At 48.4% G+C, this 17478-nt stretch overlaps 2 protein-coding genes across 2 annotated transcripts in view; one reads left to right on the top strand and one right to left on the bottom strand.

The window, feature by feature from the left end:
- Positions 1-17478, top strand: part of LOC119969496 (fibronectin type III domain-containing protein 11-like) — a 289739-nt gene that overhangs the window by 143196 nt on the left and 129065 nt on the right. The window lies entirely within an intron of this gene.
- Positions 1-17478, bottom strand: part of LOC119969497 (Golgi-resident adenosine 3',5'-bisphosphate 3'-phosphatase-like) — a 69242-nt gene that overhangs the window by 18736 nt on the left and 33028 nt on the right. The window lies entirely within an intron of this gene.

Raw genomic sequence — 17478 nt, 5'->3', positions numbered from 1 at the left:
ATATACACATTCTAAAACGATGGTTGTTGGGTTAAGAAGTATATGTCTATCATCTGTATCTCTATGAACAAATATAAGGTGCGTAATTATTAAGACTGGATAGACTCCAGTTCTATCCTTTTTATTGTTTTAGTTATCAAACATATCAAGTGTTATGGGTATAGTGCAAGAACATAGCTTTGTGATAAGATCCGCCATGATCTAGCTGAGTGGCTCGAGGGGCTGAATGACCTACTCCTGCTCCTACTTCCGAAGCTCCTATGTTTCAATCTTTGCTTCTGGAATAGGATGCTAGCATCTACAATGTCTGAGCAAATAGTTGGAAATCAAATCCATACTTCTAACTTCAGATTATTTTTTCAATATCCTTGGGTATTTGGTTTGGCTGTTACCCAGTACAAATTGCACACAGTGAGATGGGAAATGGATGGTGTAAATGGATGTTGACATTTTAGATCGCAATCTGGCCACTGCTTTCTCCAGTCTAATTTCATTAGACTGCAGCGATTATAGGGCCAAATCAAGAGCTGCAGAGCCAAAGGTTTGTGGGCTTTCTGTCACACCAGAGACAATACCCGGCACCTTCACTTAGGGCTGATACTTTAACACCATAATTATTCATAACAGTAATTTTAGTGAAGTTACCTTTTCACCAACTTTGCAGGGACTGGGGGGTAGGGGTGGGGTTCAGTTATGTAGTTTCCACATTTATGAATAAAGGATTGGACAACATTTGCTTAACAATCCTGATTTTGCTAATAATGGCACTGACAACCAATTTAAGGTAATCAGCCTAGCTCGCCGTGTAGCTCACTTACTATGCTAGAAACTGAATCAGTAGTGGACTGCTCTGAGTATGGCCGAGACATTTTGTTGACTGTTACCCACGTGTATTGTTGCCACATTCTACAGGTTTCCATCCACATAGCTTTTTTTCTACCAGTATGACGGAAGTGATATGTAAAGAAAGGGCATGTGAAGTGAGGTGTGCTGTTTGCCCAGAACATTGACTCTGAGAGCCATGCACTGATTCTGCATCCAATCAAGCTCAAATATTTATTTTGTCTTCACCATTTGAAGTTGATAATAGTTCTATTGATATATGAATGGTTAAGCATTTTCTATAACTCGTTATTAAATATTCAGTGAATTCAATCTCATTCAAGGGTCATAATTAGTGAACAAGCCCAATTTCAATCTTGCTGATGTGTTGGGCAGGCTGGGTCGATGTGGACTGCACTTGATGCAGTATAGCGCGAGACAGACTTCCAACACTTGATGAGATGCAACACAATTTTATTTAACATCTAAACTATTATACATGTTCAACTGGGGGTTGACACTATGCTGACTTGAGGAGACCTGATGCTAGCCTGACCAGACTTACTAGCTACCGCATGGTGTTTGCACTGACTAGCTCACAAACTCTGCTTGTCTCAGAGGCTGGGTCCCGAGGCAGCAGGAAAACTGGTGCCCTCTGGCTTTATAGTGGTTAAGTCCGGTCTGGTGATTGGCTCTTCTGTGTGCTTACTGGTCACCCTGTGTGTCAATCACTGCCTGTCTGCACTCCATTATATACATAGATGTATATTATGACATCTCCACCCCCTTTTAAAAAATGTTGTTTGTGTTCAGATAATAAATGTTAAGGTGCATGTGCGTGTGGATGTGTATATAGATGTGTGTGACTATATACAGAATCTGCTAATATGAACTCATATACATAGGAAGGTGTCGCTAGTGCAGATATAGGGCAGATGAAATGGTGAAAACGATGTTTACAGAGGTCAAAATGATGAGGTAACAAAATTGTGCAAATGTTCAGTCTATAAGTTTAGTCTTTGTGGCGGGCGACAAATTCTGGTTGATCGCCCCTCAAGGGTGGATCAGGGGCTGCCTGCACTTGGATAGGCTGAACTTCCGCCAATGCATTGGTCGCAGAGGTCGGCAGGATTGCTGGTAGATCGGTGGCCTTGTGGTAGGGCACGTCCGGAGGAAGCATTGTGTGAGGTGGGACATCACGGTTGGGTGGCGGGCGTGGAACTCTGCGCAGCGCCCGTCTGTTGCATTGTAGGAAGGAGCCATCAGCCATGCGGACGAGGAACGATCTCGGGGCCACTTGCTTGACCACACCACAGACCAGCCGCCGTCAGGCAACTGTACACGAACGCGATCAGTTGTGACCAGCTCGGGGAGATCCGTGGCATGAGCGTCGTTTGCCGGTTTCTGTTGCGCCTGAGACTGCTGCATCTTTTGTATGACTGTGAGGTTGTCAAGGTCTGGAACATGGATGGCTGGAACCATGGTTCGCAGAAGTGCGATTCATGAGCATCTGCGCTGGAGACCACCCAGTGGACAGCCAGGTTGAAGTCGGAGCCTGAGACGGCAGGCTTGCATAGTAATCTCTTGATGATATGGACCCCTTTATCGGCCTTCCCGTTCGACTACGGGTAGTGGGGGCTGAAGGTGCCGTGATGAAATTTGTACAGCCGGGCAAAATCAGACCACTGCTGGCTGTAAAAACAGGGGCCGTCGTCACTCATCACCATGAGCGGTATCCCATGTCTGGCAAATGTTTCTTTGCATGCTCTAATCACCGCTGTTGACGTGAGGTCGGACAGTTTCACCACTTCGGGGTAATTGGGAAAGTAGTCGACCAGAATGACATAGTCACGCCCCTTGGCGTGGAAGAGGTCGACACCAACTTTGGACCATGGGGAGGTCACTATCTCATGTTGCTGCAAAGTTTCTTTGGGTTGAGCTGGCTGAAATTTCTGACATGTAGGGCAGTTGAGGACCGTGTTGGCAACGTCCTGGCTGATGCCTGGCCAATAGACTGCCCCCGAGCTCTGCGTCGACATTTCTCGACCCCCAGGTGACCCTCTTGGAGTTGGCCGAGCAACATTGCTCGCATGCTCTGCGGAATCACAATTCTATCGAGTTTCATGAGGATGCCGTCCACCACTGTCAGGTCGTCCTTAGAACAGTACAGCACAGAACAGGCCCTTCGGCCCTCGATGTTGTGCCGAGCCATGATCACCCTACTCAAACCCACGTATCCACCCTGTACCCGTAACCCAACAACGCTCCCCCTTAACCTTACTTTTTAGGACACTATGGGCAATTTAGCATGGCCAATCCACCTAACCCGCACATCTTTGGACTGTGGGAGGAAACCGGAGCACCCGGAGGAAACCCATGCGCACACAGGGAGGACGTGCAGACTCCGCACAGACAGTGACCCAGCTGGGAATTGAACCTGGGACCCTGGAGCTGTGAAGCATTTATGCTAACCACCATGCTACCGTGCTGCCCAAATAGACTGACGTTGTATTCGTGAGGTGCTGCATCACACGCTGTAGCAGAGGATCCTTGGCCGTTTCCTCACGAATTTGAATGACCCTCTCATCAGAGGCCGGAAGTTTGGAGGCAAAGAATTGCACCTGAGTGTCGATTTGGCATACAAAGTCAGTTTGCTCACATGGTGTGGTGATAGACCTAGAAAGGGCATCTGCAACAATGAGTTCTTTGCCTGGTGTGTAGGCAAGTTCAAAGTCGTAGCGGCGTAGCTTGAGAAGGATTCGTTGTAGCCGGGGCATCATGTCATTTAAGTCCTTCTGGATTATGTGGACTTGGCCTGTGGTCCGTCTCAACCGTGAATTTTGGAAGACCATCCACATAGTCATGGAACTTGTCGTTTCCCGTTAGGAGGGCCAGGCATTCTTTCTCAATCTGAGCGTACCGTTGCTCAGTGGGCGTCATGGCTCTGGAGGCATATGCAACTGGGGCCCAAGAGGAGGAGTCATCTCGTTGGAGGAGCACCGCCCCAATACCGTCCTGGCTCGCATCAGTGGATATTTTGGTCTCCTTGGTAGGGTCGAAGAATGCCAGAACAGGGGTTGTGGTGAGTTTTGCCCTCAGCTCACGCCATTCTTTCTCATGGTCAGGCAGCCACTGGAATTCCGTCGACTTTCTGACGAGATGGCGGAGGGCTGTGGTGTGGGATGCCATGTTGGGAATGAACTTCCCGAGGACGTTGACCATTCCTAGAAAGCGGAGGACTACCTTCTTGTCCTCTGGGGTCTTCATGGCATTGATTGCCGAAACCTTGTCAGCATCTGGTTGCACGCCTTGCTGCGAGATGTGGTCACCAATGAATTTGATTTCTGATTGACCGAATGAGCATTTGGCCCTGTTGAGTCGGAGGCCATGATCGTGGATTCTGTGGAATACCCGCTTGAGGCGGTCGATGTGTTCTTGAGGAGTTGTGGACCAGATTATGACATCGCCAACATACACGCGCACCCCCTCTATACCCTCCATCATCTGTTCCATGATGCGGTGAAATACCTCTGAGGCAGAGATGATGCCAAAAGGCATCCGGTTGTAGCAGTAGCGACCGAACGGGGTATTGAATGTGCACAGCTTGCGACTGGATGCGTCCAGCTGTATTTGCCAGAACCCCTTGGAGGCGTCCAGCTTCATAAAGAATTTGGCATGAGCCATTTCGCTGGTCAACTCTTCTCGTTTTGGTATCAGGTAATGTTCCCTCATGATAATGCGGTTTAGATCCTTGGGATCGATGCAGATTCGAAGCTCCCCTTACGGCTTCTTGACACAGACCATGGAGCTGACCCAGTCCATGGGTTCTGTGACCTTTGATATGATGCCCTGGTCCTGGAGGTCCTGTAACTGCTGCTTGAGGCGATCATTGAGGGGTGCCGGCACCCGTCGTGGTGCGTGAAGCACAGGGGTGGCGTTTGGTTTGAGCAGGATTTTGTATCGGTATGGGAGTGTGCCCATTCCGTCGAACACACTGTGATACTGCGTGATGATGTCATCAATTTTAGCCTGGAAGTTTTCATCAGGTGAGGCCGTCGTCTGTGACGATGACATGGTGCGTACTCCCTCAACCAGGTTCAGGAGTTTGCATGCCCAAGCACCGAACAGGGATGCTCTGTCAGGTCCTACGATCTCAAATCGTAGTGTTGCTTTAAATGACTTAGTGGAAACTCCGAGTTGACGTGAGCCACTGGCAGCTATGGCATTGCAATTGTAGTCAAGGAGCTGGCAGGCCGGTGAAGGAATGCTTGGTCTGACGCGGATAGTGTCGAGATCGGATTTCGAGATGAGGTTCGCCGATGCGCCGGTGTCCAGCTTGAACCCGATGCGAGCCTTGTTAACTGTGAGGACAGCACACCACTGGTCATCAGGATCCATACTGAGGATCGGGAGGTGCTTCACTATCTTGGATAAAGGCAGCGCATTTTTCGTAATGATGCCCACCGGGTATGGGGATTTGAGGCACTCAGCTTCAGGATCTGTTGGGCTGTCGGGGTCGAAGCCTGGCATGGCCTGCTGTACGGAACGGACGCTTCTGCGCCATGGCTGTGATCACTGGATGCTAGGCAGTGGAGCAGATCTGCAAAGGGCTGCGTAGTGGCCAAGCTTGCCACACTGTATGATTTTGCCGGACATTGCCATTTTAAATGGGCAGAGCCACAATTTGGACACGTCATGACACCAACGTCAGCGTGTTCCGTGCACCAACGGGCATGCACAGTGCGGTTGGACGACATACGCACCTGCGCAGGCTGGCCGTCGGTCTCGCCATCCCCTCGGTCATGGCGTGCATGTGCAGGAACTCAGGAAAAGTGTGCGAAATGGCCACTCTCGTCGATACTTAGGCCCTGCATTTGTGTGATGGCCTGCACCCGTTCCGCCTCGTGGGAGGCTAGCTTTGCATTCTCTGCCGCCCTGATATGGGAGTACCGATTGTTAGCATGTTCGTGGAGAACGCACATTTCGATGGCGGTGGTGAGGGTCAGCTGCTTGACTTTCAATTTTCAGCTGGCAAAGGGAATCGGAGTGGACCCCGAAAACGATCTGATCCCGGATCATGGAATCAGTTGTCGAGTCATAGTTACATGACTGCGTGAGGATGCGGAGATGGGTCAAAAAGGATTGAGAAGGTTCATCCTTACCCTGAAGCCTCTGCTGGAAAACGTAATATTCAAAGCTCTCATTCAGCTCAATGTCGCAGTGGCTGTCAAACTTCAGCAGGACTGTTTTAAATTTCATCTTGTCTTCGCCTTCAGCGAATGTAAGGGAGTTGTAGATGTGGATGGCGTGGTCCCCGGCTGTGGAGAGGAATAGTGCGATCTTCCTGGCGTCTGATGCGGCCTCGAGGTCCATGGCTTCGAGATAGAATTGGAACTTTTGTTTGAAGATCTTCCAATTTGCACCGAGGTTGCCGGCGATGCGGAGCTGTGGAGGAGGGTGGACGTTTTCCATGTCACCGGATGGCTGTTTGCTGGTCAACGCTGATTCACTCAAGGTAGGTCCGTCAATTTTCAGCATCACTGCCTGGTACCATGATGTGTTGGGAAGGCAGGGTCTATGTGGACTGCACTTGATGCAGTGTAGCTAGAGACAGACCTCCAACACTTGATGAGCTGCAACACGATTTTATTTAACATCTAAACTATTATACATGTTCAACTGTGGGTTGACACTATGCTGACTTGACTGGAGACCTGATGCTAGCCTGACCAGACTTACTAGCTACCACATGGTATTTGCACTGGCTAGCTCACGAGCTCTGCTTGTCTCAGAGGCTTGGTCCCGAGACAACAGGAAAACTGGTGCCCTCTGGCTTTATAGTGGTCGTGTCCGGTCTGGTGATTGGCTCTTCTGTGTGCTTACTGGTCACCCTGTGTGTCAATCACTGCCTGTCTGCACTCCATTATATACATAGATGTATATTATGACACTTGCGGCCCATTGAGATGAAGGAGAGCCATTCATGTAACCCATTAACCTAGCCTAGATTGCCAACCACTGAACAGCATATATTCACACACAGGGCCATGGCCTTTGCAGACAGAAGGAGCATATCCATGCATTCTGCCTTTTCCAACTGAACAAAAACTTGGAGGAACAGCCATTACTGGTTCATTCCAGTCCAAACAGGGACTGTTTAGCACACCGGGCTAAATCGCTGGCTTTGAAAGCAGACTAGGCCAGCAGCATGGTTCGATTGCCATAACAGCCTGCCCGAACAGCCGCCAGAATGTGACGGCTAGGGGCTTTTCACAGTAACTTCATTGAAGCCTACTCGTGACAATAAGCGATTTTCATTTTTTCATTTCATTCCCAATGGAAACTGGCCGTGGCCAATTAGTTAACCGGCCAGATTTGAATTTGAACAAAAACTTGCTGCATATGCCATGGCCACATTTCCTGCAAAACCAAAAATAAAATGTATGGTTTTAGATACGATTCTGTTAATGGGGAGCACTTGCTCAACAACCCTGAGTGTGCTAATAGCTGCATTAACAATCAGTTAAAAATTACACATCAAACTCAAGTCAAGTCATAGTTCATTTATACTTGCTGAAATGACATGCACTCATACACAGGAATCCGTTGTCTGCACAAACAAAAGGAATATTTCAAGCTTTGCAGTGGGAGCTTGGGGAGCCTTTACTTCCCCTATTGCTTTCTTCATAGCAATGCCTTGGCCAATCAGAGTCAAGTTACCAACCCTTTCTCCTGCAGAATGAGTGCAAGATGAAAAGTTTCAGCAACATGTCACTCTTTGCAGAATTAGTCAAAATTTAAAATGTGCTTTGTTCCTTAGTTCAACATGATCAAAATATCTGTATTTGAATCCAATCCTTTATAGTCATCCATTGCGAAACTTTAATAAACAAGCACGTTTTACTAAATTAAGGTACTTCTATTTGGCAAAGATAGATCTTTGTAGACCAAGTACTAGGACCTGGAATTTTAGAGAGCCTCTGCATTGTTTAAAAAATCTCAGAGAAGACTGAAATTACAAGTCCTGCTCCTGAACCTGGCATTTCCCATCATCACAGGGGTGCTACTGGAGATGAGCCAGTGTTCTCGCATACATGATTTGTGTAGGCAGTCGGTCATTTAAGTCACCAGATGCCTCTTCTGAAGTGAGGTTTTGGAAGAACAGGAATGTTCGGGTGAGATTCTGCCCCACCTGGTGGGGCGGGCCGTACCGGCGCCGAGGAGTGACGTGAACCACTCTGGCGTCAGACCGCCCGGAAGGTGCGGAATCCTCTGCACCTTGAAGGGCTAGGCCAGCGGCAGCGGTGTTGGCGCCACGCCAACCAGCACTGAAGGGCGTCCGCCGGCTTCTGCGAGTTGGCACGTGCGCAGGAGAGCCAGCATGTGCTGGCGCCATCCCAGCGCATGCGCAGGGGGGTTCTTCTCCGCGCCGGCCATGGCGGACTGTTACACCAGCCGGCACAGAGGGAAAGAGTGCCCCCATGGCACAGGTCCGCCCGCAGATTGGTGGGCCCCGATGGCAAGCCAGGCCACTGTGGGGGCCCCGCCGGAGCCAGATCCTCACGCGCCCTCTCCCCCCCCCTCCCCCGAGGACCCCGCAGAGCCAGGTCCCGCCAGTAAAGACCTGGTGTATTTTATGCCGGCGGGACCCGCCGAAAATGGGCGACCACCCGGCCCATCATGGGCCGGCGATCGCTGGGGGGGGGGGAGGTGCGCTGCCAACAGCCCCTGACCGGCGGGGCGTGATTCCCGCCCCCGCCGAAAAACCGGCACTGGCGAATCCGGCAGCAGTCGTCGGGGCGGCGGGCCGGGATTCATGCTGTCCCCCCGGCGATTCTCTGGCCCAGCTGGGGATCGGAGAATCCCACCCGAGGTATCCTGAGTGTGTAAATTAGAACAAGAAAAAGGAGGTCCGAACTTGGTGGATTCTTATGGATAGCTACAGCATCCCTTTGGAGAGGTAAGGTACACCATTTAATAGTATCCTGAGCCACGAAAGAGAAAATGCTGGAAAATCTCAGCAGGTCTGGCAGCATCTGTAGGGAGAGAAAAGAGCCAACGTTTCGAGTCTGATGACTCTTTGTCAAAGCTAACAGACAAAGTGGGAAATACTTATACAGTGGAGTGAGAATGAAAGGTGAGTTATAGCCACAGAAACCCAGGGAAACCGGGTGTGAATGGCCACAGAAACCAAGGGCTTGTTAAGGCTTGAATGATACGAAGGATGAAATGAAACTGGGGTTATGAGAGAGAGTAAGACGGTGCTGCTGAAGAGAGATGTCGAGTGTCTTCATGTGGCAGCGCATGGTACCGAGTGTGGCTTTCAGGATACGGCGAGAGCAGCTGTTCATATCTTGTTAAGGCGTTGAATGATGCGATGGATGAAATGAAACTGGGGACATTTACTTCTTTGAGAGAGAGTAAGACAGTGCTGCTTGTATCCTGAGACACATTTAGGATGAGTAAGGCACCATTTTGTGAACAGTAAGGTCCCCTTTGGGTTTGTTAAATCTAACATGAATATGCACTTTTTACACAAAAATTAATTGGAACTGTCAATTTGTAAAAAACTGTCTAGTTGTCAAGGAGCTGTACAGATGTTAAAGAAGCTTTCCAGCTGTCAAGGAACCATTAAGGAACTGCCCATCTGTCAAAGGGACTGTCCAGCTTTAATCTGTCAACGCTATGCAGAAAGTGAAAACTTGTCAAAGCTAAACAGAAAGGGTCAACCCTTTCTGAGATATCTAGGAAGTAGCAAAACTGTCAAAGCTATGCAGCAAGTGTCCAAGAATTGTCAAATCTGTCAAAGAACTGTCCAAAGATACTAGTTGAGCTGGAATGGAGGGGGTAAGGGCAAAAGTGTTGGGATAGTAATAGCTAGTCATAGTCATAGCATTTACAGTGAAGAAGGAGGCCATTCGGCCCATTGAGTCTGCACTAGCTCCTGGAAAGAGCACCCTACCCAAGGTCCACCCCTCCACCACATCCCCACAACCCAGCAACCCCACCCAACACTAAGGGCAATTTTGGACACTAAGGGAAATTTAGCATGGCCAATCCACCTAACCTGCACATCTTTGGACTGTGGGAAGAAACAGGAGCACCCGGAGGAAACCCATGCACACAGGGGGAGAATGTGCAGACTCCCCACAGACAGTGATCCAAGCTGGGAATCAAACCTGGGACCCTGGAGCTGTGAAGCAATTGTGCTAACCACTATGCTACCGTGCTGCCCAAATGGATGGAGCATGGATTGACTTTGTTGGCATAGGGGGTGTGGGGGCCATGCGGAGTGGGTAGAGGCATGGGATGGCATAAGGTCTAACGGGGCCATGGGCTTGGGCAAGGGATATGGGTTGGCATAGATGGGGAAAAGGGAGAATATAGTGGGTGCTGCGATGTCTTTTTGATTCACTTTAACACAGTGCCAGTGCAGGGAGGCAGGCCTTGTGCCCAGCCCATATCCATACCCGGTAGTTGCTCCACCCAGACTTGTTTCTCAGGCCGTGTTCACCAAGCCAGGAAGTCTCCAAATCATTGACCACAACTCTGGAATTAAAATTTAGGCCCAATTGTTTATTAAATGGAAGGAATTCAGAACTATTTATTGTTACATAGTTTAAATGATGAATTAAAACCCAAATGTAATATTTGTGAGTAATAATTACCACATTGAATTGCAACTGAGCTGATCTAACTTACTGACACTTTGTTCCTCTCCTTCTACAAAACACCACTGAAGTATCTAAGACCCAGGATTGCTGTACTCATTTGTTGAGTCTATTTTTAATTGCTTAAATAAAATGTCTGACATTGATCTATTAACACCTGCAATTTAAAAGCAGAAATTACAAAGGGGTAGGGTTGGCTCTGCTCTTAATCATGTGTCCCCGTGCTTTAGATATAATTCCCATTTTAGTTAAAATGTAAACCTGTACAATTCATACTTTTCAACATCATCCCCAAGCTGACAATGTCATTCAAATCAGACTACGCAGCTATGGCTGCCTGCGGCATTGATGCAAAGTGTTCTCTCTTTATCAGGGAGTGGGTGGAGCAATCAGATGAAAAAATAGCAATAGGAATCTGCCAGAGCCCTGTTATCTTTACTATCATTGCCTGAGGAAAGAAGACCTTGGACTGAAGCAGGTTGTGGTTTCAATTAATTCAATGTCTTTTCCAAGCTTGAGGAAAAACATAAGCAAATGTTGAAACATTAATAGATCCGTAAACCTTGCCTTTTATACAGATACACAACATTTTAATTTAACTGTGATGATAGAATTGAGGGATACATACTCTTAAAGAGTCCTTGAACTTCATAACATTCGGGTGGATATTACTTGTAACAGCTTTTGCAACACCCGCCAGCCCAATTTCTTTGCACAAGTATTTGGACCATTGTGTCAACGGTTGCTCAATTGGTGATATTCTATCCTCTCAGCCAGCTTATTCTGGGTTCATTGCCCAGTTAAGCACAATAAACTAGGCTGACCTTCCAGTGCTGTACTGAGGGAGTGCCAGAGATGCCATCTTTTAGATGGAATATTAAACATAGAACATAAGAACTAGGAGCACGAGTAGACAATTCAGCTCCTCAAGCATGCTCCGCCATTCAATACGATTATAGCCGATCTACCCTTAGCCTCAACTTCACTTTCCTGTCCTCAACCCATTGCTAATTACAAATCTGTCAATCTCCTCCTTAGATTGACTCAAATCCTCAGCATCCACTTCCCTCTGGGATAGTGAATTCTACAAATTCACCACCCTTTGAAAGAAATTGGGCGCAATTCTCCGCACTCACGACGGTGCGGAGAATAGTGGGCGGTGTAAGTTTTTATGGCCACGCTGGTCTGACGCCCTCCCGCTATTCTCCCCCCCCCCCCCCACGCCCGCCTCCCGACACGAATCGCTGCCCGACGTTTTTTTACGGCGAGCAGCGATTCTCAGCTGGCCGATGGGCCGAATTCCAAGCCCTTTACGACCGTTTTTATGAACGTCAAACACACCTGGTCTGACCGTTCGTAAAAATGGGCGTAAAGTCCCGATCTGGGGAACCATGGCACCGATAGGTACGGCAGTACCACGGCTGTGCCAAGGGTGCCATGGGCCCGCGATCGGTGGGCACCGATCGCGGGCAGCGGGTACTTACCCCGCGCACTCTTTATCCTTCCGCCGCCCTGCTGTATCCATTCGCGGGGCGGCTGAGGGGCATACCGGCCCGCGCATGCGCGGGTTTCACGCAAATGCGTGATGACGTCATCCGCGCATGCGCGAGTTGGAGTCTTCCAATCCGCGCATGTGCGGCTGACGTCATGTGACGCGTCAGCCATCGCAAACTCTGGCTAGCGGGCTTAATGAAATTCGTTAAGCCCGCGATGCCGGAGTTCACGGCCGCGGGATGCTAGCCCCGACCGGGGACCAGAATCGGTTCCCGGTCGGGGGGGGGGGGGCGGAGGCTGGCGTCAAACCCGCCCATTTTTGACGCCAGCCTCACAATTTCTCCCGGGTGAGGAGAATCACGCCCATAATTTCACCTCATCTCTGTTTAAAATCTGCTAACCCTTATCCTAAAACTATCACCTCTCATTCTAAATTGCCCCACAAACGGAAGCATCCATTTGTGGGAAGCGGATGCTGAGAATTTGAGTAAATCTAAGGAGGAGATTGACAGATTTGTAATTAGCAATGGGTTGAGGACAGGAAAGTGAAGTTGAGGCCAAGAGTAGATTGGCTATAATCGTATTGAATGGCGGAGCATGCTTGAGGAGCTGAATTGTCTACTTGTGCTCCTAGTTCTTATGTTCTATGTTTAATATTCCATCTAAAAGATGGCATCTCTGGCACTCCCTCAGTACATCACTGGAAGGTCAGCCTAGTTTATTGTGCTTAACGGGGCAATGAACCCAGAACAAGTTGGCTGAGAGGATAGAATATCACCAATTGAGCAACCGTTGACACAATGGTCAAAATACTTGTGAAAGAAATTAGGCTGGCGGTGCTGCAAAAGCTGTTACAAGTAATATCCACCTGAATGTTATGAAGTTAAAGGACTCTTTAAGAGTATGTACCCCTCAATTCTATCATCACAGTTAAACTAAAATATTGTGTATCAGTATGGAAGGCAAGGTTTACGGATGTCAATACCTTTTATCATCTCATGTACCTCAATTAGATCTCCTCTCATTCTTCTAAACTACGGATGTCAACACCTTTTATCATCTCATGTACCTCAATTAGATCTCCTCTCATTCTTCTAAACTCAAAAGAGTATAGGCCTAAATGGCTCAATCTCTCTTACCACAGGGATCAATGCTGGGTCCTCTGCTATTTGTGATTTTTATTAATGACTTGGAGGAGGGGGCTGAAGGGTGGGTCAGTAAATTTGCTGATGACACCAAGATTGGTGGAGTAGTGGATGAGGTGGAGGGCTGTTGTAGGCTGCAAAGAGACATTGACAGGAGGCAGAGCTGGGCCGAAAAATGGCAGATGGAGTTTAACCCTGATAACTGCGAGGTGATTCATTTTGGTAGGAAAAATTTGAATGTGGATTACAGGGTCAACGGCAGGGTTCTGAGGAACGTGGAGAAACAGAGAGATCTTGGGGTTCATGTCCACAGATCTTTGAAGGTTGCCACTCAAGTGGATAGAGCCGTGAAGGAGAGCTATAGTGTGTTAGCGTTTATTAACAGGGGGCTTGAGTTTAAGAGCCATGGGGTTATGCTGCAACTGTACATGACCCTGGTGAGACCACACTTGGAATATTGTGTGCAGTTCTGGTCACCTCACTATATGAAGGATGTGGAGGCATTGGAAAGGTGCAAAGGAGATTTACCAGGATGCTGCCTGATTTGGAGGGTAGGTCTTATGAGGAAAGATTGAGGGAGCTAGGGCTTTTCTCTTTGGAGCAGAGGAGGATGAGAGGCGACTTAATAGAGGTTTATAAGATGGTGAGGGAGATAGATAGAGTGAACGTTCAGAGACTATTTCCTCGGGTGGATGTAGCTGTTACAAGGAGGCATAACTATAAGGTTCAGGGTGGGAGATATAGGAGGGATGTCCGAGGTAGGTTATTTACTGAGAGAGTGGTTAGGGTGTGGAATGGACTGCCTGCTGTGATAGTGGAGTCGGAGACTTTAGGAACTTTCAAGCAGTTATTGGATAGGCACATGGAGCACACCACAATGGCAGGGAGTGGGATAGGTTGAACTTGGTTTCGGACAAAGCACGGCACATCATCGAGGGCCAAAGGGCCGATTCTGTGCTGTACTGTTCTATGTTCTATGTTCTTAAACTGAAGCCAGGTCTGCTCTCTCAAGTGAAGGTGAATGATCTCCTGGCCATTATTTTGAAGAACAGCAGGAGAGTTCTCCCTGGGTGACTTGCCCAATATTTATCCCTCAATCAACTGGACGAGAAAAAAAAAAAATACCCTGGTCATTGTCATACTGCTGTTTGTGGGTGTAAACTCTATGCAAATTGGCTGCCGTGTTTCCTATACTACAACAGTGAATAGCCTTCAAAGAGTTCTTCATCAACACCCTGAGGTCATGAATGATGCTATATATAAAAAGAAACCAAGCACTTGAATGGGGCCCATTTACAAGGAGAATTAGCAGCTCTGAAGCTGAGTGAATGGTAATTTCAGTCACTGCATGGAACTTAGTAGTTGAATAAGATTGAGGGTATTTTTTGATAATCTCTTCAAGAGAAATGTATAGTTCAAGGTTCAGCTTGCCTATTATTCATTTCCATTACAGCTAATTTGAACACCAGGGATACGGGCTAACAACTGCATCTGTTTCCATGGAGACCACTTTCAGTCTCTCATCATCACTTTTTCTTGTCTGTAATTATCCAGCAAACAGGGTTCCTGACATCCATCAGACAGTTCAGTCAACTGCCATACATACACTCAAATAGCACACCAATATTTAGCATTTTATGCTTGACAAGTGTGTGTAAAGATGCTACTTTTCCTCCCATCTATCATGATTTGTGTGCTGCAAATTGCACAAATATCAAGACACAATTTTTGCTTTGCTGTTTTTGGGACTTATTAATTCCAAAAAGATCTTTCAGCTAAACAAATTTGAGAGATAGAATATTAACAACACCGATGCTGAGAAAGCAACACAGTTAGAAATGTGAAAAAGAGAGAACTATTAATCATTAGCTGGGTATATTGCGATGGACAGCAAACAAAGAATCCGTTCATCACACTGGCACTTGCCCACAGCCCTTCTCTGGGATCTTGCATGGCAAGTTCCTGTCAGCCAACACCCAACTTGCAGAGCACCTCTCCAGGGCATCTGCGATAGGTGTGAAAAGAGCAAAATCTATGGCCAGGATTTTCCAGCCCCCCGCAATGGATTTTCTGCCCATGGAGAAGGCTCACCATTGGCCAACGGCAGGATCTTCAGGCTCCGCCGAAGTCAATGACCATTCATATTGCTCGCCGGCAACACCGCTGGAGAACCCGCCACGGTGGGGCACTTTTGGCAGAAGTGGAAGATTACGCCAGCAAGACGAGCCAACATATTCAGTCCTATGTATCTTCTTAACCATCAGACTGAAGAGTCATTAACAAGTAGTGTAGTGTCTAAACTAGGGGCAGAATTATACGTGTGCCAGACAGGTGCACGCCCAACAGGAAGAGCATGAAATTGCACATGATGACATTGGATGCACACCCCAATGTCAGTGGGCGCATGTGCAGACCGGCAGCACACCCACCCAAAACTATGAAGTCAATTGAAGGCATTATCTGCCCTATTGATTGGAACGCAATGTGTCCATGTGATTTTTAGATTGTCAGATAGGCAGAACAAGCAGGCAGGCAATTAATTTTTTCAACTTCTCTCAATCACGGAAGGGAAGGTGGGGGGCAGGGCGGTTGGCACCTCAATGTGAAGACCTCTGTAAGCTTGGGGCACCCTCCCCACTGGGACCCGGGAGTTTCTAGTCCCTGACACCACAATCGTTCTCCACCCACCCCCCACCCCTATCCTCTAGAGTATCCCCAACCACCCCACCCCAAGGACTCCCTTGGGAATGGTCCTGGGACTTAGTTCCAGGTTGAGCACTGCAGTACATTTTCTGGCCACTGAACTGCTGTGCCTGGAGGGGTTGGAGAGCTGTCGGCCCATCTGATTGGGACTTCCTTCCATGGGTGGATGGATGGAAGTCCTGCCCACAGCCAATCAACGCTCAATTGAGCATTAAATCCAGTTGACGTCCAAGAGTCAGCATGGGCTTCTGAGAGTTGGCATGAGTGCATTACGTTCCGTCTTTCAGGATGGTGAGCACTATCCTTAAATCTTTACCCCAGAATATGTCAGTTAGAATTGGGAATTCAATATCAAATCACAAAAAGTTAGATAAATAGAGGGCGAGAAAGATTGGATCGAGCGAGATAAGAAAAACAACAGAATTAGTTATTTTTAAAGTTTCTGAAAATCTTTAACAATAATTAAAAGCTGAAGAAATGTAACTCCACACTTGTAGAAATTAACATTTATTGTCAGAGAGGTTTTTTTGGCAATGGTCAAGACTGATCATATTGGTAAAGGGATACTTAATGAGAAAATTACAAGCACTAACTTTTTGTAATGACTTTAGTCTGCATCAACAATGTCAGTACAGATGGTTCACACTGTTCAATCCATTTCGAGGCAAGTTTCACAGAGAGCAGAGCATCTCGCATAGCAACTTCACTTTTAACACAGGCACGCTCAACGGTTGGGCGCGATTCTCCGCTGCCCACGACGGGTCGGAGAATAGCGGGAGGGCCTTCCCGACAATTTTCACGCCCTCCCGCTATTCTCCCCCCCCTCACGGCCGCCCCACGACACGAATCGCTGCTCTCCGTTTTTTTACGGCGAACAGCGATTCTCCCCAGGCCGATGGGCCGAGTTCCCAGGCCTTTACGGCCGTTTTCATGAACACAATCACACCTGCCCTCACCGTTCGTGAAAACGGCCGCAAAGTGCCGTCCCGGACAACCATGGCACCGAATGGCACGGGCCTGCGATTGGTGGGCACCGATCGCGGGCAGCGGGTCCGATACCTGTGCACTATTTGTTCTTCCGCCGCCCCGCAGGATCAGTCCGTGGGGCGGCTGAGGGGCATGACAGCCCGCGCATGCGCGGGTTTGACGCGTATGCATGATGACGTCATCCGCGCATGCGCGGGTTGGAGCCGTCCAACCTGCGCATGCGTGGCTGACGTCATCGTGCGCGTCAGCCAGCGTGACGCTTGGCGCGCAGACTTAACGACGGTCGCTAAGTCCGCGATGCCGTGCTTCACGGGGCCCCGCTGCTAGCCCCGCCCGGGGGGGAGAATCGGGTCCTGGGAGGGGGCGTGGAGGCTGCCGTGAAACACAGCCAGTTTCACGGCAGCCTTTACGACTCGCCGCATTTGCGGAGAATCGTGCCCTCTGATTTGCGTGTAACAGTGCGGACCATTAGACTCTGTTACTTTTATAGCAATTGCCTTTCTTTTGACATGATAATGCAATTGTTTGAGATCCTGTCTTTTTTTTTCAACAACTCCCGATGAGGTAACTCATCATTCAAATGCAATCGCGGAATCCATTCAATGTCAGTCAGTCATTGCGATGAAAAACAGAAGTATGAGGAGTGAGACTGGAGG

The sequence above is a fragment of the Scyliorhinus canicula genome, chromosome 7 (genome assembly GCF_902713615.1).
Source record: "Scyliorhinus canicula chromosome 7, sScyCan1.1, whole genome shotgun sequence".
NCBI lineage: Eukaryota > Metazoa > Chordata > Chondrichthyes > Carcharhiniformes > Scyliorhinidae > Scyliorhinus > Scyliorhinus canicula.
The sequence above is the reverse complement of the archived record's forward strand: the minus strand, read 5'-3'. Positions and strand labels throughout refer to the sequence as shown.